Source organism: Cyanistes caeruleus, chromosome 1, assembly GCF_971803275.1.
Source record: "Cyanistes caeruleus chromosome 1, bCyaCae1.hap1.1, whole genome shotgun sequence".
NCBI lineage: Eukaryota > Metazoa > Chordata > Aves > Passeriformes > Paridae > Cyanistes > Cyanistes caeruleus.
Window position 1 is genome coordinate 76,471,261 of NC_141701.1, and position 20,206 is coordinate 76,491,466.

Below are 20,206 nucleotides of genomic sequence, written 5' to 3' on the forward strand. Positions count from 1 at the left end.
CAGAAGAACTAAAACAATCAAAATATAGAGAGGTGGTGGTAGTAGAATGACTGTTCTCTACCATGATTCCATTTCACACCTAGAGCAATCACATATTATTATGCAGGGAAGCATGGTCTGATGTTCTTTGCTCTGTACACTGTATCACAAGCGATAATAAATATAACTTTAGATTGGCAGAAATCATTTTTAAGGTATATTTTCAAAATCAATCTTGTTCTGTGATGCCAAATCAGTCTCTTGATACATTTATAGTGTGCTGAATATTCAGGAATGAACCTTTTCAATATTTTTTATAATTCAATGGAAAAATTCCTACCGTGATGTTCAGCGTTAGATACTGGTATGAAGGCTTTGTAGATTTAAAAATAGGTAATCTGATGGTTAACTCTCGAAAAAAACCTGATTAATATGCACAATTCCAATGTCTATGAATATAAGTAATTCTGACATATCACTATTACTATCAGTGAGCTTTCTTTTCTGGTCTCAGTACATACTATTTTAATGCAAATGTCATACATAATATGTATGATATTACAGAAAGATAGAACAAAACCTGCATAATTCTTAGGGAACTGTTACTGCCCTATTTTTAAGCAAAAAAAAATCTTGGACTATAACTGTTTGCAAATATAAATGCAATTCATGTTTATAAAATATTGCAATTGTTTTGTTTACTCCACTTTCCACTCAATAATTCCCTCTTTGCTTTTCCCTCTTACATAAGGTAAAATGCAAAAAACAGACACGTTTTGTCAGCCCAGACTGCTTCACTCTGCAGTCTGCTTTATTAGCGTGTCTTACGTATTTGCAGCCTAGCTAGTAAGATGTTTTTATTTCTTTCAGTTTTTACCATGCTGGTCATCTCTTTCCCCTCACATATGTGAACAGAAAACACCAATATTTGCCATGCTTGCAGGGCTGGAAGGTTTAGAAAAGACTCTGTAAGGGAACTGAAGATAGGGAAAAAGGCTCAGAATCACACAGATTTATTTTGGTCAAGATCAAAAATAACATCCAGAGTATTTGTAAAAAGATTCTAAATTTCAAACTGTTGCTAGAATGAAAAATTAATACACTTTTGAAAGCTGAAGCACACAAAAAAACCCCCATTAACCGAGAAATGGGATAGGCTGTAGACTTACATGATTTCTTTTTATTGACACTATTAATTTTATTATTTGTGAGAAGAGTACACAAATACTGTAATGAACAATGGAGTCAGAGGTTTTTTTAGTCTAATTTGACTTGAAACCATTAAAAAAAACCCAACAAAAATAAACAACAAACTTCTAGACTGTGTCCTCAGTGCCATTTGCTATAAACTTTCCATGAATAGTTTTGGCAGACAGGGTGAAGTACAAGACCTTCCACTGTGACTCTTTCTGCACTACTGCTTTGTTCCCAAAACTAGGTAATGATGCCTCTGCAGACTTTCTAGCAAATAATTCCATAAGAATTCTGTATTTCTGTTTCCTCTGCAATCCTTTGTGCGTGCTGAGATGCCATAACACTTTGTGCTATATGAACACAAGGAATAAGCTGCAGATCCACCTCAAATGATTTGTAAAGTAAGAGATGAAAGAACCTATGGAAAAAAAAGAGGGCATCAAAGTCAGGGGTGATATAAGGCAGACTGTAGTGCCCCAAAGAGTGGATAAATTACCTTTTTACTTTTCTTTTTTCTTCTCCAATTTCCTAGATAGGAGAGTAGGTGGATTTTTTGCAGGGACATACTAAGTTACCTATGCAGATATTAAAGTATATATATAAAAATATACTCATCTCAGGTTTGAGGGGCAAGTGGAAGAATGCATTACATTGTTCATTTGGATCTACCTGGCAATGACAGCTGGACTCTTAGAAAAACAGGCAGCAGGAGATAACTTTCCACATGATCAGAGGACATAGATCAGGAAATACCTTGTAAAGGGTTAGAATCACTTATCCTATCCAGAGGAATGGGAAGCCCTGTTTATCTACCCTGTCTGATTTCTGGTAAGTACAAGAAGAGGCACACAGTTTTAAGGGACAGAGAAGGCTCATTTATGCAGTTCTTTAGGTGAGTGTGGACCTTTGACATCTTCAGAGCCTGGTCTGACAGAAGGCATCCTCTGAAAGAGGCTGGAACCCAGTGTCTAGCAGTGAACCAGATGAATTGTCTATGTATGAATCCACAGGAGGTGTAGAGATCAAGGGGTTTTGGAAGTGTTGAAGAATGGCTCCTAAAGGATTTGGTTTCTTAGCAATTGCTTGCACAGATATAGGAAAAAATCTCTGAAAAGGAAAGAAAAAGACTTTTACAATAACAGAGAAGAACGGTCCTCAAAATTTATAAAGAAATAATGAACGGTCTTCACAGGTGTTTCTCTTCTAATGCTGAGATTAGTGTGTGAGTTGGATTTCCTCTATTTATCTCCCAAAGTGTCCATCAAAGACCAAGAGAGATCATGAGATGCAGAGATGCAAGAATGACCCTGACTCACAGTCTCCAGACCACAAAGATCTGAAAACAGGGAAGGAGAGAGCTATGTCCATTTTCCAAGAAGATAAGCCAGTGTGGTAAATATTTCTATGTTCATTTCAAGCCTGAAATAAATTTGGGTTTAAAAAAGCTTTCAATCAGAGCTTGAAACAAGCACCTTATAACACCTTCAAGTGTGAAAATTCTCCCTAAATCATTTTCTGTTATGTTTGTTCTCTTTGATACGTAAGGATTAAGCCTGAAGGCTTACTTTGAAAGTAAGAGGGGAAAGAATCAACATACTCAAGCTACAACATTATCTTTTCGAGCATATTCACGTTGGACATCTTTGTTGCTCGTGTCTTTTGATCTTTAGGATATTTCTTCAGGCTGCAGGTACACCTAGAAAAAAAGAATGTGTGAATACTTTTCTGAATCTTCACATTAGACATGTTTTACTGAGAAAGGATCATTTTCATTTTGATGACTTTGACCGAGGCTGTCACAGCTGTGATTCCTGTGCAAAATAGCAGAAGCCATGAGATAGCTCTTAATATTTGCACTTTCTCTCCAGCCCAAGCAAGTTCTTGGTGACAAGGCAGGAAGAAGGAATACAGAGAGGTATCTTTTTACCTGCTACTTCTTGACAACTACATTATCAATTTTTTGTATGCATCTGAGCATAATATGTATACATGCATATGACTATTAACACAATGCTCTTTAACACCAATTGCCTCTATCACTTTTAAACCCTTGGATCATGCTGTCTCACTGTCCACGTGTGTGCTCCTAGGATTAATATTGTCTGCCTGGCAAGAATGGAGTTTATTTTCATCATAGCAGCACATACAGTTTTGTGCTTTGCTTTTGTAGCTGGGATGGTTTTAACACACCGTGTTTTGGCTACTGAGCAGTGATCACATGGTGCCAAGGCTTTCTTTCCACCCCTGGGGCTGGGCAAGAGTCTGGGAGGGTACACAGCCAGAACATCAGGAACTGACCAAAGGAACATTTCCTATATTCCCATGATCTTGTGCTCAGCAAAGAAAGCTGAGGGAAAGGAAGATAAAGTGGTGCTATTGGCTACCACCTTGGCTTCCCAAGCACGTGCACACTACGTGTACTGAGGTCCTGCTTTCCTGGAAATGGCTGGACAGATGCCTACTGGTGGAACATAGTAAATAAATTAATCTTTTTACTTTGCTTCTGTGTGTAGCTTTTGTTTTTCTTATTAAATTGAATTGAATTGATCTCAACAGAAGTTTTTCCACCTTATTTTCTTCCTCTCTTCTATTAAGAAGGGGGAATGAGAGAGTAGATGGGTTTTGCAGCCAGCCAAGACCAGCCCTCTACGTGGTCTTTATACTTCACAGATTAGATAGGTAAATAGCCACTTTTGATGCTGCCCTGTGCAACCCTTCTGTGAATTATGGTTATTTCTGTCATTTGAATTATTCAACATTTTAGCATTATTTTTCTTTGACAGTGTATCAATGAAAGTATTGGAGCTTCTCAAAATACACCTATTTCCAATTAGAATACTGATACGTTATGAGTTACTTATGTAGCTTTTTGTCATACCATATTTCTGTGAGTATGCTTTCCACCTGTTCTTTCAACTCCAGTTTTTTAAATCAATCTAGTCTGAACTTAGGCCATGTGTACTCTGTAAAACTCTATATTATTTTAGTCTATTTTTTTATTGTGTGTGATTTTCAAGCTTTCTAAATTAAGAAATATTCCACATATATCTTAAACTATGCACAATTAGATGTGTTCCTCTGTTAAGGATATATTTGTTTATGCCAAGAATACAGCCCACTTTCTCCTTTATGATTGTTTTTTTCAGGCCACAAAAGTACATTGATGTTTCTTGCTAATGAATCCTCTCTTTCATCATGTCTCTAGTGAAATATTTCTGTCTTGAGTATTGGCAAGCAATGAAGGAGGAGCTGATGTCTTGATTCAAGTTCTGCACTGGAAGAAAGAAAAAAGAGTGAAAGGGCTGAATACGTTTAATGAAGCACAGAATTGCCAAGTAGAATAATTCTTGAAATAAAAAAAAAGAAAAAAAAGCTATGTTCTTGAAGTCACTTGTGGATGGGCTGTTCATTTTGCTCTGCTATGTTGCAATTATATCCTGCTGAGTGCAGGAAAAGTTAGCCAGCTCTCAGCCTTCCCAGAACAAAAATCAGCATGTTGCCATTTTTCTTCTCTACCAAGATGTCGTTGTCCGCTCAACTCCCTGCTTGGTTCTTGCTTCAATTTTGCTTCATCTGATTCCTTGCAACATCCAGAGACAAACTGCACTTCATTCCTTTCTTATGTACAGAATAGGAAAGTGTGGTCTGTGCTCTGAACTTTCATGGTGTCTGTAGGGACATATGCAGAAGTAAACGAGGTATTTTGCTCCTTTTGTCTGCTCTAACATACAGATTTTATCAAACTGTACAAGCTCATAACAAAAGCAGATGGAATGCTCTAGGTCACATGAACTGTCTTTCTGTAAGGCTGCTAGTTGTGTGGATAGCTTTTGGCTTGGGACAAAAAAAAAAGTGAAATATGGTAACATGGTATCATTACAAGCATCTTAAAGGAAATGTCAGAGAAATAATTTGGAGGTACAATGCAAAGCAGTAAAAATTGGGGATTTGGTGTTTTTGGCTGGCTCTGGTTTATTTTTTCTTTAACAATACAGCTAGTTTATACTAGTCAGAGCTTGATTTGCTGTTATATAGTACAGCAGTTATAGGTACATTATAGAATAGGATTTCAAAATACCTTTCACTGATAAGTAGTTTACAAATATATTATTACTGTGACACTTGATCTAGAGATAAAAGCATCAGAGAAACAACATTTTCCTCAATTGTAATATTAGTTGTAGTCATGAATTTTCATACATATGAAAATGATGTCTTCAAGTGCATTTTATCTCATGTCTTTAAGATGTTTCTACTACTTAAGTAGGGAAACACGAGTCTGACCTTGCAATCACTGAAGAAAGCATTAACAGTATGCTAAATACTTGTTATTGATCTCCAACTGAGCATTCACATCATTGAGTTCTGCAGGTGATTAAGTCTGTGCAGGGCTGGAGTTGATTTCCTTCCTTCTAATTCCTTTAAGAATAGATCTCTCCTTCAAGGTTTGTTCACCTTTGGAGGACTGTAACTATAAAGGTCTGAACTTGCTATCAGTTGCTGCTATTGGGTACACTAACATGTAAATAAAGAAAAAGGCATGTAAATATTAATACCATGTGCAGAATCATAGAAGAGTCTCATGCCTGTGTGTGTTAGGGGAAATTTCAGGCCATGGTTAAGGTTTTCTACATTTAAAAAAAAATGATTACACACGAGGTATTCTTACCTTTCCCAGGCTGAAATAAACATGTAGTCTATACTAGCAAATTAACTCTGTTGAATGGGCTAAACAAATTGCCGCATAGAGTAAGCTGCACTGCCAAAAGTTCTCTCTGCCAGCATATCTGTTTTAGCAAGGGTATGGTTTTTTCAAGTTCTATATTGAACAAAACCTTCAAATGTAGAACAAGATTGAGAAATTCATCTTTCTTTTTTAAAGGAAACAAGAATGCAAAACTGACAAACATGAATCTACCTTGTGTAGAAAATAGCACAACAATTATTTTTCTTATCCTTTCACAAATTGTTTCATTCTAACAGAAGTATCTATGACATATGACGCAGGCCATCTTCCCAGGACAATAAATAGCACATGGATGACAGATCTGGGGGAAGCCAAGGGGGAATTCAAGCCTTCAAAATTTATTAACATTTTTTTTAGTATTTGCTCAGTGTACATTTTAAAAGCTACAAGAATGTTTTTTGCCAATCTTTATTGTGGTTTGCCACAACCCTCACCATACTCAGCATGTGTGTTTCTAATTAATTCCTCAGTAAACCAGGAACTTTTATTTTGTTTCAGATATTATATTAAGGTATAAGCCATTACAGTTTTTAAAAAATTATATAATGTACTGAATCCTTCTTCAACACTTGAGAAGGTACGTCCCGCCACTCATGTCAGGTTTTCTTTCCCAATTGTGCTCCATGATTACTTTCAGATTTGATTAACTTCTAGTTTATAATAACACATCTAGCAGTTGTGAAATAACCAAAATCAGCACTTCTTCCAATGTTGCATCTCTGTGAGCTGATTCAGTCCAATTTACAGTTATTGAGTTGGACATTTTCTCATTACTCAGGGGTTACCAACCAAGGATTCTTAAAGAACCACAACCTCCAAAAAAGCCTTTTTTTTTCTTCCTTTATGGCTATTTTTGTGGCTAATTATCTATAACTATTTATAATTTTTTCTTTTATGAGGTTTGCCATTGAAGACCATAAAATGAAGTCTAGGTAAAACCTCTAGAATATAAACTCATAAAAGCAATAAAAGTAATTCTGCTTCAAAAGGATAAATGAGCTAGGTAGATGACTTAACTAGATTCTGCACATATTTCTGTGAACAATAGGGACACATAAGCATGTTTGCTTTTCCTGAATTTTTTCCAGATAAGAAGTCCACCACACAAAGTTCTAAATTTACCACATCTTAAGAAAGGGTTATTACGTATTTGTTTTCCATGGTAATGGCTAGAAGAAAAACATAATACTAAAACCTATGTACACTTTAGTTTCTTTTCAAACATATTATAGATTTAATTCCTTTACTGTTTCACTTTTTTTTATTTTTTTTTTATTTTTTGTTATGGATATGTAATCCTAGCTCCTGTGGAGTCTTGAGTGTCGTAACTCATTGTTTGGAAGAACCAGAGTCATCTGAAAAGATCAATCACATGAAGAGACAATAAACTTGTAGATACTGTTACAAGAATACCTGAGCAGAGTAGCTTCACTGAAAGCCACAGAAACCATTTGCTTGTATTGAGTTACTCTGAACTTATGCAATTTTTATTAGACTGAGAATGGACCCTGGTCTTACTCTTTCTGTCCCCTAGGCTACAAAAAGAATTAATGCATAGAAAAAAATAATTTAAAAAAAAATCAGTATTTTTAGCAGAATTTGTTTAGGAATTCTTGTGAACCCAGTCTGCAAAGAAAAAAAAACAAGTGATAGTGCTTTCTATATGAAGCCACCAAATATGCTCTTTTTTGTCCAAAAATTATTGAATCAGGTGAAATTCAACACATTTTTAATTTTCTTTAAAAAGAAATAAATTTTTTACGTGTTCAGGAATAATTTAAATTTTCTTTTCTTGCAATTTGGCTTCTATAAAAATATTCAGAAATGTTATTAAAATGTTAGAAAATTAAGGTTTTGGGGTTTTTTTTTTGTTAATTTTTAAAAGGTCTTTAGGGTCAGAAAATAATTTCACTCCTTTCTCAGCTGCAACAAGATTTAGAAAAGTAGCTGTTTAGTGATATAAGTGAAGATGCTCATCTTACTCGACTGACCATGCATACTGGACCTTCCACATGAGGCAGAAATTCTACTGAAGGTAAGCAACAAGCAAAAAACTTCACCAATAAACCCTGCCTTACTGCACAATTACTCACAACTTTTTATCATGAAACTGCTGTGTCATTTTTACTGAAATGGAAGAACTGGGGAAAGAGGGTTACCTATGATTTTTCAACCAGAGCTGCAAATAAACCCTGGTAGAAATCACACAAATTATTTTAACAAAATTATGCCTCTGTAGCACAAAAAAAAAAAAAAAAAAATCCTATATTTTTGTTTTTCAAATGGTGATGAACATTCATGTTTCCTTTGCAACTGAATTTGTTCAGAAAACAGTAGATGAACAGGTGTTGTGTTGTATTTTCTGGAATTTCCATAAGAGAGAGAGCTAGTAGGATCAAGTTCACCCAGAGAATTCACTAGGCTTGAGCTAAAGCATAATCCTTAGTCCCACCTGATTATCCAGAGAATTCAAAATTTATAGCACCATGGCTATAACAATTTGGACTACTATTAATATGATCTTTGAAAGTATGTCTTAAATCTGGTAAAAAACATTTATATCCAACAAAGCTTTAGCTAAATAGAGTATTATGAAACAAAGAACAACACCATGGCCTACCAGTAGCTACTGGCTAACCACAATTGTTTTAGAAATAAACTATTTGTGAACTGACCACTTACCTGCAAGGCAAATGAAAGGTTTAATTGTTGCTATTTTGTTTGTTTGTTATCTTTGGTTTGTTTTGGTTTGTTTGATTGAGTCTGTTTTTTATTTTAGACTTAAACTTGTGACTTCCTGTGAATAATTGCTGAGGAATACCTGATGAACAATAAACAAGTCTGAAGACTTCAGTGGAGCTCACTATTAAGCATATAGATCAATAAGCCTAATTGCTTCTTCTTCTTCTTCTCAGCATTCTTTATGCTGTGCAGGCAGGGGCACAAACATGCACACATAGGCACAGATATATATTTATATGTAAGTACATGTGAAGCTGGTTTCTATTACTTTTTTAACCGGTTGCATATTTTTCAAATAGCTATAATCACACTTTTAAACAGTTTTCTTCAAAACTGTTTTTAATATTTTCTTCTTTATCAGCTTTTTCTTTAAAAACACGCAGGACATAGGTCTCTTGAAAGAAGTCTAATTGACAGGAGCAGAAAATGCAGATTTTTCATACAACATCACTATTTTCACAAATAACATCATGTACATAATCCCAGTTTCTCTGCCAGCCAAACCACAATGACACCTGTAAATGTTTAAGTACAGGAGAACACACAACCTTTGAAATAAAGGCAACTATTTTAAAATTAAATAAGCATTTATTAGAAAAAGTTGTATTATCTTGGATGGACACGTGCAGTATTCTCAGAGAAACAGAAGCTGAATACTTAGAGAAGCTGAACAAAGACTGCTAGATTATCTTCCTATGTTCTGTGGAATTATTCTAGCAAACTTTTAAGTATTAGAGGATGGCCAGATTCAAAATATGTAATTTTATATTCAATGCCTTTTCTATGTTTTTGCTTTGCAAATAAACTTTTACAGTTTCTGATTATGGTTAAGCCACCTTAAATCTGGATTTTTAAAGGATTAAGAGGATTTTAAGTTTGTGTGTTCTCTGTTGTACTGAAGATCAATAAATGTGTTTTAGGCAGAAAGTTTCACATAATAATAAAGTGTTAATAGTCTGGATTTTGCTGATCTCGCTCTTTATTTTATAAATCTGTAAATATCAGTTTCCTTTGTATATAAAATCTGTTTTCTGTCTTTCTGATTATTGAAAATTTAATTAGAAATGTAAAATAAAATATAAATTCAAAATTTCTTAGTAGAAAAAGCTGATTGAATTAGAGCTCCCTTATAAACATTTTAATTACACTAAAATTATTGCATATAATATATACAATTACAATTACAATATATTGTAATTTTAATTACAATCAAATTTGATTATTAATTCTCATCCATTTTCATTGTATTTAACTGAATATCATAATACAATCAGTATTACTCTTAAAATAATTGCAATATAATCTCTGACTTTAACAGTAAAAAATATTCATGTCTCAGAATAATTCACATTTTACTAGTAGTAGACAGGGCTGTCTCATCCATCAAAAGTATTTTTCCATTTGAATGTTCTTTTTTCAATATGCTCCCAAATGTAGTTTTTTGTTGGTTTTTTTTTTTCAGTTTCTGTTCTTCTTTAATCATTCTTGTTCAGTTTGCTCATTTATCAACATAGTTAAAAGTGTTGTTCAAGCTTGTGTGTACAAATGTGAATAACAAGCAAAAAAAAAATGTTCTGCATATATGGTGGAAATATAAGAATTTAGTAAAACCAGAAAATCCATATTATTTTAGTTAGATTGTACTATTTTTCCTCAAGCAGTCCTCCAGCAAAGTAACCACATTTTAGCCATGATTACCACTTGATTCTGTTTGTAGTTTGAAATTGAAGAAATATTTATGGCAAAAGTATTAAAAAGTATTTAAAAGCATTGAAAGTGTTAAAAGTATTTTATTCTGCTATTAAAGGTATCTATTAGGATACTTAGAAGGAAACATTTAATCCTTCAGAACTAAACTGGTAATGAAAAGAAATATAAAATTTTACTTGATCAAATTATCCATTTTCATTTTTAATCTTAACATCAAGACAGTGGCGAATCTGTGGCATTTCCATAACTGTAGGTCATTCCGTGGACTCCAGAGAGGCAAAATGAGATTTATGGATCTAAACCCTTGTCCTCCAGTCTCAACAATATTATTCTGATTCACGCTGCTCTATTTAACATGCACTAGTGTCAATGTGAATAAGTAACAGCTGAAGAGTTGGTCCTTCTATTAATAGAAAAACACATGAATTTCAAATGCTGCATTTGCAGTAATCAAACAATGCCATATATGGCTTTTAATATGTTTTGTGGCTTTTTACTTTTTCAAACGATGTTAAAATGCCATTCTAACCTGTCAAATTCTGTTTTCAAAGACCACACACATTTTGTAAAAATTAAAGTTCATGTAGGTGACCTTGAATATTTTTTAAGCTCATCTCATAAGCTGCCATACATATATTACATGTAAGTGAGTAGAGATAAAGGGCAAAGATTGTTTGTCTGAACACATCCTGAGAAAATCCTAACTGAGATGAGGGAAAGCCGTGCCAAGTACTGCATTTGTAACAAAACACTCTTGTTTGTGTGCTTGTATAAAACCAGTCTTATTTTACATAAAACTGACTAGAAACAGTGTAACAGTCTCTGGCCTGTGTTGTCCTCAAAACCATATTGGGAGTCTGAGATAATGCTGGTGGTGGTGTTCCTCAGTCATGCCAGGACCTGTGCCAATGAATCAATCAACATTGCACATTTGTATTACATCTCTTTGTATCCATAAACAAATGTTTTGCCTGGACCCCTATCCTGCCATTGCTTACATTAGCAGAAGGGGTTGGGACATAAAGGCCAAGAACACATGCAAGATAAAATTACTATTGTTTATTGTCACGTTTTGTGTGCAGCCCACGATAAATCTTCTTGACATTATTATATTGTTGCAAGGTGCATCAGGCACTCCTCTGCAGCATCTGTCTGTCGTCGTCCTTGTTGCTAGTCCTTGAGATCTGTGCTGATTTGTTCTTTGATTTTGTTTGCCCTACTCTGTCTGTGAAGCACTTCTAGGTATATAATTATAGCAGAGGCAATTGAGATGGAATTTCTGATTTTAAAGGTGAATTATCCCATCAAGCTACCTACTGACTTTAAGGTATGCTGCAAACTTCAGTCATTATGTTGGCTATATTAGGAATTTTGTTTTTTCTTTTTTTAAAGAATCAGACTTTATAAGTATTGAGATGTTATAAAGCTGTCTGATTTTTGTAACAGGATGACTGTTTGGAGCCTTCTTGTTCTTAGTCTTCAATATGTATTCATAAACAGAAACCAGAAAGCTAATTACAGCTACAAATGTGCACAGGCTCAGATGTTTTACAGGCTCCAGAACCATTTGGAATCACCACTTGCAGGTGGAACCTGTCAAACATGATTCTAACTTGTCTGTCTCTATGATTATTATGGTATTCTAAATATGAAGCTCAAAGAGAATTTTTACAGGTGTAAAATTTATAGAAAGAGTTTCATAAGTGAGGGCAAGAAAAATGGAAATTTTTCATCAATACATGACAGTGCTGAGAAATGAATGGTATTTTACATTTCATTTGCATTCCTTTACCTGGAGCTGTTTAAGTTCTGCTAAGAGGATAGTCTTCTTAGATGTCAAATCTGTAATTTCTTTATTTGGATAGATAGGGGAAATTCCTGCCTCACCTTTATGATAAGCAGCTGATGTGATACAAAACTTCATGGGACAATAAAAAGGTTTTTTACAGTAAATCGAAATAATTCAATTTCAGTCCCTCCAAATTTTTATTTTCTGTTGACCAGTTGTGACTTGATTAACTATGACATAGCATGTGACAGATGGTGGAAGGAAAAGATATTGAGATTGATATCTAATTAATGTAAGCTTAATTAATTTATTTACTAGGTATTCTCTCAGGACCTGCTCTCTAAAGAATGGGCAAGGATATCACTGCAGTTAACATTAGACTCCACTGGACTCCTAATCAAAATAATTATTAAAATGTGCTCCTGATACTGTGGATATACTTATTTAACATTCCAGATGTTATGTGGCACATCTTAGAATCTCAAGTGGCAGATATTAAGGGTTCAGAATATATGTTGTTAGGTGAAATTTGAACGGAACACTTGATTTCAAGATTTAGTTACTTTTAATTAACTGGAAGAAAGAAATTAAATTAAACAACATTTTCTCTATTTATATTTGATAAAGTGAAGTAGTTTGGCAATCAGAAATTCTCTCAAAGTACCGCATAGTAAATCTACAGTTTATTGTAGTATAAAAGAGGGTTGTACAAAAACTTAAGCAATAAAATTGTACATTATCATACTTGGGATTATATTCAGGTGGGAAAGGATAGTCAAGAATTTGATTGTGTGCCATTTCTTTATAAGGATTCATTTTATTCTTTCTTCAGATTCTTCTAATGATCTAGGGATATACATTGCAGATATGTCTTAATTTATCAGTAGCAGCTGATGGAAATACTGTGTTTCAAATTAAAGAGGACATTGATCTGCAAAGGCTGGATTGTGTTCAGTCCTCAACATTTTATTTTTCAGAAATGTGCGAAAATAGGATAAAAGAGGTTCCTTTCTATCATACTACCTTAGTTTCTTTCCTTCAGTAGTTGTATGAGACAATACAAGCTCTCTCAAATGAAAAATCAAATAAATGCACACTGTCTACCAATTTGCATTGAAAAAAAAAAAAGAACCCACAACTTTATCTCTCAAGTAGAGCTTAACAGCAAGGATTTATGCAAGAAGAATACTTTTCACTTTTTTTCACCTCCACATGCTTCTGTTATTCTCTAGGTGCTGCTCCCTGCAGTTGCTACACAAAGAATCTAAAATAATTAAAAATCTGTCTTATTTAAATAAATTTGAACTATTTTGGTTTAAACTACTTTCATCATGTTTGTTCTGGGACAGGCAAAATATGACTTTTGCAGCTGCAAAATAGAGTCCCTCTTTTCTAACCTGGCTTGCATATAACAAATATAAACATTATTAGATAATGAAAGTAATGGTCCTCACAGGTTGTAAAGCAGCAGTAGAGATACCATGTAGCTGAAGCAATATCTCGTGATCCCTCAGTAAACAGAATTTCTTTCATGAACTCCTCCAGTGGAGAGACAAAGCTGAAAAAAAAGTAATAGCTCTGAAAGGGACAGAAATTTCTTCTTTAGTTGTACAGAGAAAGATTTTTACTTGTACGTTCTTGGAAGAGGCAAACACTTTACTTAGTAACACATTTTTTTTTCCTTTTCTTATCTAAATTTCCTTTTAATGCATCCTTAAAAAAAAACCCTTTACAGAAACTTTTAAAAGTGGCATCATTACTGCCTACTGCACCATGTCATAGTCTTTATTTTTCTACTTTGTCTTTGCAAGAAAAAGTTGATAAAGGTAAGTTAGTTATCTAGAGGTGCTTTTCTTCACATTTCCTTTTGTTTTACCTTTTCTTTTCTTAAAAGTATTTGTGAACAAATTCTTCTATTTGAGATGAGATCTTATCCACTGCAGCTGAATTTGACCTTTGGTTCTTTTTAAACTTCATCAGAAGAGCCTGAACACCTCTTTTGAAAAGCCAGGCTCTATGCTTTGTACAAAACAAAGAACATGTCCTTCCTAAAAGAATGAGGAACGAAAGGAAAAATTTCTTGGGAGAAGGGCAGATCACCTATGACTAGATATCCAGATAGCAAAAGATGCTCAGGGAAAAGTAATATGATGTTTTCTGAAACAGTTAAATTGGAAATAGGAGGATGAGCATTTGGAGGCAGGAAAGAAGCAGAATAAAAAATGGAAAATAAAGTAGATATGACTTATATGCAAGTGCAGTGGGAATAATACAGATGGGAGGCTGTATTAAAGTTATATTAAAGCAGAAGTATATAACAGTATTAATGTTATTCAGTAGCAGTAAAGTATCTATAGAGTCAGGGAGCTAAAAACTGAAAGGCACATTCCTGGTTGCCTGCTGTAGCACTTAAAAAGAGTTGTGGAGAGAAATGTGAGAGGATATACCTTTTAATGTATGGACCATATGGAAAAATTGTCACTGATATAATAGTTTGGGCAAAGTATTGACATTTGTACAAAGGACCGAAATTTGGGACTGGGGTTGGCTACAGTTCTTAGACTAATCTTTAGAAGAATGTAAATCAGATGCAAAAGAGAGGTACTGCTGATGAAAATGAGAATATGGGAAAACTTCTGTGGCTTGAGGACAAGTACAGTTGATATTTTCCTGAGGTACATTTAAGCATATTCATATAAAACAATCACAAAATTACATTTTAAGTTACTTATATTGTACTTGCAATCCCACTTTAAGGAACGAAAGAGGTGATTTAATAATTAATTAAAAAACCCCACAAAACTCTCTAACTAAACCTCTCACTACATTTCTTCATTGCTTTTGGTCTTCATATATATATATATATATAAATAATTTCAGGGTACCACTGACTCTGCACCAAAGTGCTCAGTTTGCCTCATGCTTTCACCTTGACAAAAATGGGGGTGGAAAATGGACAGATTTCTAGAAAGAAATGTCGTTCTGATTGGGAACGGTGATAAAGAATGATACTGACTCTCAAGGGAGTCAACAGGAGAATTCCTCTAGTTTATTGCTCTAGGCTTGTCTTATAGACAGATACGTGGAAAAGTACAGAAAGGAAACTCTTATTGGTTAGCAAAGTGCTACATCACCATCATTGGTCAGTGGGGCTCACCCACCCCCCTGACTTTCTCCTGCAAGGAAAACAAGAGGACAGACAAACAGCACCTGGCAGTTGTTTTCTGTCTCTGAGGATTGTTTTGAAATCCTCCTTTGAATTTCCCAGGCTAGCTTCTCAGGCAGGACTGATAGGCCATGGGGCCTACAGTTTCTGCAGCTCTCTGCAGCCTGCTCCAAAGCTAGCATCCATAAAGAAACCTTTTTTATATGTGCAAGTTAATGCCTATCTGCTGAGACAAGCACTCTAAGAGATCAGTCCAAACGTTATTGCCAGTGTGGTACACAGACTAGAAACTACAGCAGTACTAGGCAACTGCCTACAGAAGGTAAGACACTTCTGGAAAAAGAGCAACCATTCAAACCAGGTTTTAACATGCAAAAAACCTACCCCTACTCCACATAAGGATGTGGTTCAGTGGTGTAGGCTAATGAGCTGACATTTGTAGAGAGATAAGATTTGTAAAGAGAAATAATGCACAAATGTACACACACTCTCACATGTCTTTACATGTAATTATATAAATTAGTCCCATCTTATGGATAAGCACCCTTCCAGAAATAATTTTAAAATAAATTCCTATTGACTTGAAATAACTTGGAAACAAAATAGACTCATATTTCAGATGTAACAAAATCAGACTGGGCTATTCTGAAAGTTGGCTGGCAAATTCCACATGGTGACAGACTATCTGTGTCTGCATATATTTGTAAGCTTTGCATTAGAAGCCAGGACCTTTCACCCCTGAATATGACTTTTGATGGACTGAAAATCAGAAAAGAGTTAGCATTTATTATTGCCAAAGGTGTCTGAATTAATGTAAGTGATTCATGTCTGCTTTAGCACACAACTCCCTGACTCAGACATCATCATCCAGAACCGAATATTCACATAGGAAGAATATTTTTCTATATATTCCTCTCTCACTACAACCTATGTAAAAGTAAACAGAGATACTGATATTATTGCTTTCTACAATCAGAGCTGTGGAAATAAAACCTGCCCATTTCTGTTTTAGAAAAAGGAAAAAGCCTTCCTGCTTCCCATGGACAGGAAGCTTTAGGACAGCATCCTGATATAAGTGAATGCAATAAATTAATTCTTTACTCATTTTTTATGAGAGAAATCCTCTCCAAACATTGACATGTGGTTGTGTGTGTCTTTAATCATATGCCTATGTGCTTTGCTGGATGAGAGTTAGGCACTGCTATTTGATTTTAAAGATACAGGGAATTCCTTAAGAAGGGAGAAGGGGTTTCTGGGCTTCATTTAAAAGCACCTGTTTTCAGTCTTGAATATTTTGATAGAAGCATTTGTTCTAGGTTTTCTACTGTGGAGGAAACTCCTACCAGATGAAGATGTGGAATGATGTTAATCAGGAGGATGTACATTCCAGGTATAATTATTTAAGAAGTGCTTCACAGTCAGTTTGGCTGTCTGGCACAGGGCACAGCTTCTGGTGTCTCCTCACAGAAGTCACCCGTAAAGTCTTGCCCTGTCCTGGCCTGGTTTCCAAAACCTTGCTTCATAAACAAAACACAAGGTTCTTGACAATGAGCAATATTTTCCTGACTACTGAATCACATTGTTTCTAATGATAACTTTGTTCTGGGCAAGCTCACCTGTTCTGCAGAAGGAGTCTCCCTTATTATTTAACAAGTGTCATTACATCCAGTCTTCAAAGAAAAAGAAAATATAATTATTCACAAAATTAAATTAAGGAAGGACAGAAATGCCCCAGTTGCAGGACACTAAAGTCCTGTGATTCTTAAAAATCTTGGGTGAAACTTAATGTGAGCTACTAAAAACAAAGGGACAAAAGCTGGTAGAAAATAACAGGGCAAAGACATCTAAATAAATAGCATTAAATGAATTTTCTTTCAATGCTCTAAAAAAAACAAAGAAACAAAAAGATGCATTTACACTTTGATGCTGAGATGCTGGCAAAGCAAAGATCCAGTTCATAGGCCGAGGAAATGCACTCTGCAGATGGCAGAAGCAAACCTTAGTCCCAGTTCATGCTGTAGCAGCTGGTATCCTAAGTTTCGTTTCCCTCATTGGTCTCGCTTCCTTTCATTTAACAGCCAGACTGTTACTTATTTTCCCTACTAACAAATGGGGCTTTTGTTCATGTCCTTCCTTCATCCAGCTCCTTTAAGTAATCTTTGTTCCTGAACTTAGGACCAGGTTGATGAAACGTCATTGACATAAAACACAGTGAGGGTAATGTAAGTGAAGCAGACCCCTGAGCAGAGTCTATTACTGCTAATCCACTTGCATTTGCTCCTGAGAGGAAAACTCAGCTCCTAATGTTATGTGAAGCAGCAGAGCACTGTCAGAGGAATTGTACCATCACAAATATATGGGTACCATAAACTTACTTGCTGTGATCCTTTGTAGGCACGGCCAGAGTTGAGAGGTGGGTGTTCTTTCCAATATCTCATGTTAACTCTTAGAAAAGGGAGCAGCTGCCTCCTCTGCTGCAGAGCAGCCTGGTGACAGCACACGGGAACAGATGGCAGAGCAAGTGGCTCTTTCTTCACATTTAGGCAGTCCCCTTCTCTCCTCCTGCTTCTTTCAGACAGCCTCACTGAATTTTTTTCATGGTATAAAGATACTAAATCTTTTCTTTTCACTCCAGGAAACAATTACCCTCGCTCTTTGCAGAGCAAAAAGAAGAAAGGGAGTAAAATCTAAAGCATTAGTTCCATACCCCTCCACATCCCCCATCCTTCTTTCATAGGTTAGTCAACTGAAAAAACAGAGATGAGCTTTAAGGGTTTGTTTTCCTGTTATTGTGGGTTGATGTACAGACAATATTAACAGCATTTGGTAGCTTGCTGTATGGGGGAGCAATGGAATTGTATAATTCAAAGTAAGGGAAAACTAGTGTATTCATTCCTTGACTTATGCATCAATTCCAGATTTTTTTCCTTTGATATCAATAATCTGAAAACATAAATGCTCAGTTTATAGATAGTTTATAGACATAAATGGATAGTTTATGCAGCTCTAAGCAAAACTTGCACTAGCATATATTATCTAGTCACTATTGTCTGCCAAGTATTGCTAGATGAAGAAAAAATGTAAGCATAAAAAACAGGTTTCAAATATTACATTATTTCCTTCTGATTTAGAAGAACAAAACAAGTTATCAACAATCATGAAATGAATTGCACCTGCCCTAACACAAATTAACTTGGAGGTCACATGGACTTTCTAAAGTCACTATTATGACTGAACTCTACTGGGACCAAATTAACATGGCAAGGTGCTCTGTTCTTTTCTTAGAGGAGTCCACCCAGCCGTTCAGTCTGCTGCTGACAGGAGTGCCTGGAGCAACCAGACTTGGATGGGAGATGCTGGTGGTAGGTCACCACACAGAGACTGATTGATTCAGACTGTCTGCAGCTCACTTCGTGCCACTGAGCTGGCTGCACTCCCTTTACCTTTTCAGTGGTTACGTCTAGAAATGCATGTATTTTTAAAAGGCAATTTAAGATTCTGACATAATTCCAAGGCCCCTGGGACCTGCAAAGCTCTGAAGTCACTGTAATGCCTAGACTTTGATGTATGCTTGCTCTCAGAACCCTATTCCTGCAATTATAGTTGTTCCTATAACTCTTACTACCCCACATTTTGAAAGTATTAAACAGCAATCTAAAGCAAAATTCAGAATCCAAATATATACTGAAGTAAACTAGGTAGTAATTTATTTTTGTACCTGGTGAGTATTCTATTTCCTGAAAAGAAAATATTAATGACAATTCTTGATATGCAAGGTTTTAATTGCATATAAATACTTTTCAGTGCCCTAAAAGATCAGAATATGAGCCAGATGCTTGCATGGAGAAGATTTGAACAGATTGGTTGAATAAATACTCCTGTGAGTGAAGTCTTGTCTCTTTATACCAATGTCTTTAGAAATTCTCTCCTGTAAACAAGCACTTTTTATATATTCCATTAATAGGTGTCTTGTACTGCTGCAGGTGAATATGATGAAACTGGAGCCTGGGAGACACTTTCTGTGACATGCTAGTCTCTTCAGGAATTAGTGGGATGTCGCTTTGAAAATGTGACATGATAGAAACTGGTGAGCTGTGCTCTCTCATGCAATAATGTTTACATCAAGATTGAAGTGTTTCTTCAGGTTAATATAGCCCATAACTTCTATGTGAATTGTCCTCAAAACTACCATTTTTTAAGTGAGAGAGCACACAAAATATCTTATCTGTCTGGTCTGTGTTGGGAAATAGTATAAAGTTTTTAGCTCACTTTTGTACTATTTAACTTGCCATTGAAGTGGCAGAACAAAACAAAAATAATCAGGCCAAAATAGATAACATAGCAAGTACCAATAAAATGTTACACCTCTGTCACTCTTTGTGAAAAAGGCAATTTTGTTTGCTTTTGGGGTTTTTTGCTTTTTTGTTTGGGTTTATGGTTGTTCTATTTAAGTAGGAAGGCTTTCTATATGTCAAATCACCATAGTCTTTATCTAAGTGAACTGGCAGCCCAGGGGATTTAGATAGAGGTGTACCTGCAGAAAGGATCCTGATGGCTTTCACTGAAAGCATCCAGCGTATGAATCAAGGTAAGTAGATAAATCAGCTATAGATTTTTTTCCTGAGAACCTGAAAAGTTATTAGATCTGTGTTTTCAGAGAGTGGGTGGTGCAACTTCTTCTAATGCAGGCAAAAACTGTGTGAACTTTTGTGTGATTTCAATGCTTCTTGGACTCTGGATTATATTAAAGAACAGAAATAATTACACTGAGGGTCCTGTCCTGCATTCCTAACATAAGCAGAATGCTTATTGGATTTGCAGTGTAGGTCTGTCTTTTGTTAGAAAAAGCTTTGAAGCTTTTTGAATAAGGATCAGTCAA

General features: G+C 35.3%; 1 long non-coding RNA gene across 1 annotated transcript; it reads left to right on the forward strand.

Moving 5' to 3' along the window:
- The first annotated feature begins 18,581 nt into the window (after positions 1-18,581).
- LOC111925641 (uncharacterized) lies at positions 18,582-19,700 on the forward strand. Its single transcript, XR_002862357.2, has 3 exons — positions 18,582-18,689; positions 19,132-19,207; positions 19,292-19,700. It is a non-coding gene; the product is annotated as an uncharacterized LOC111925641 (long non-coding RNA).
- The last annotated feature ends 506 nt before the right edge of the window (positions 19,701-20,206 follow it).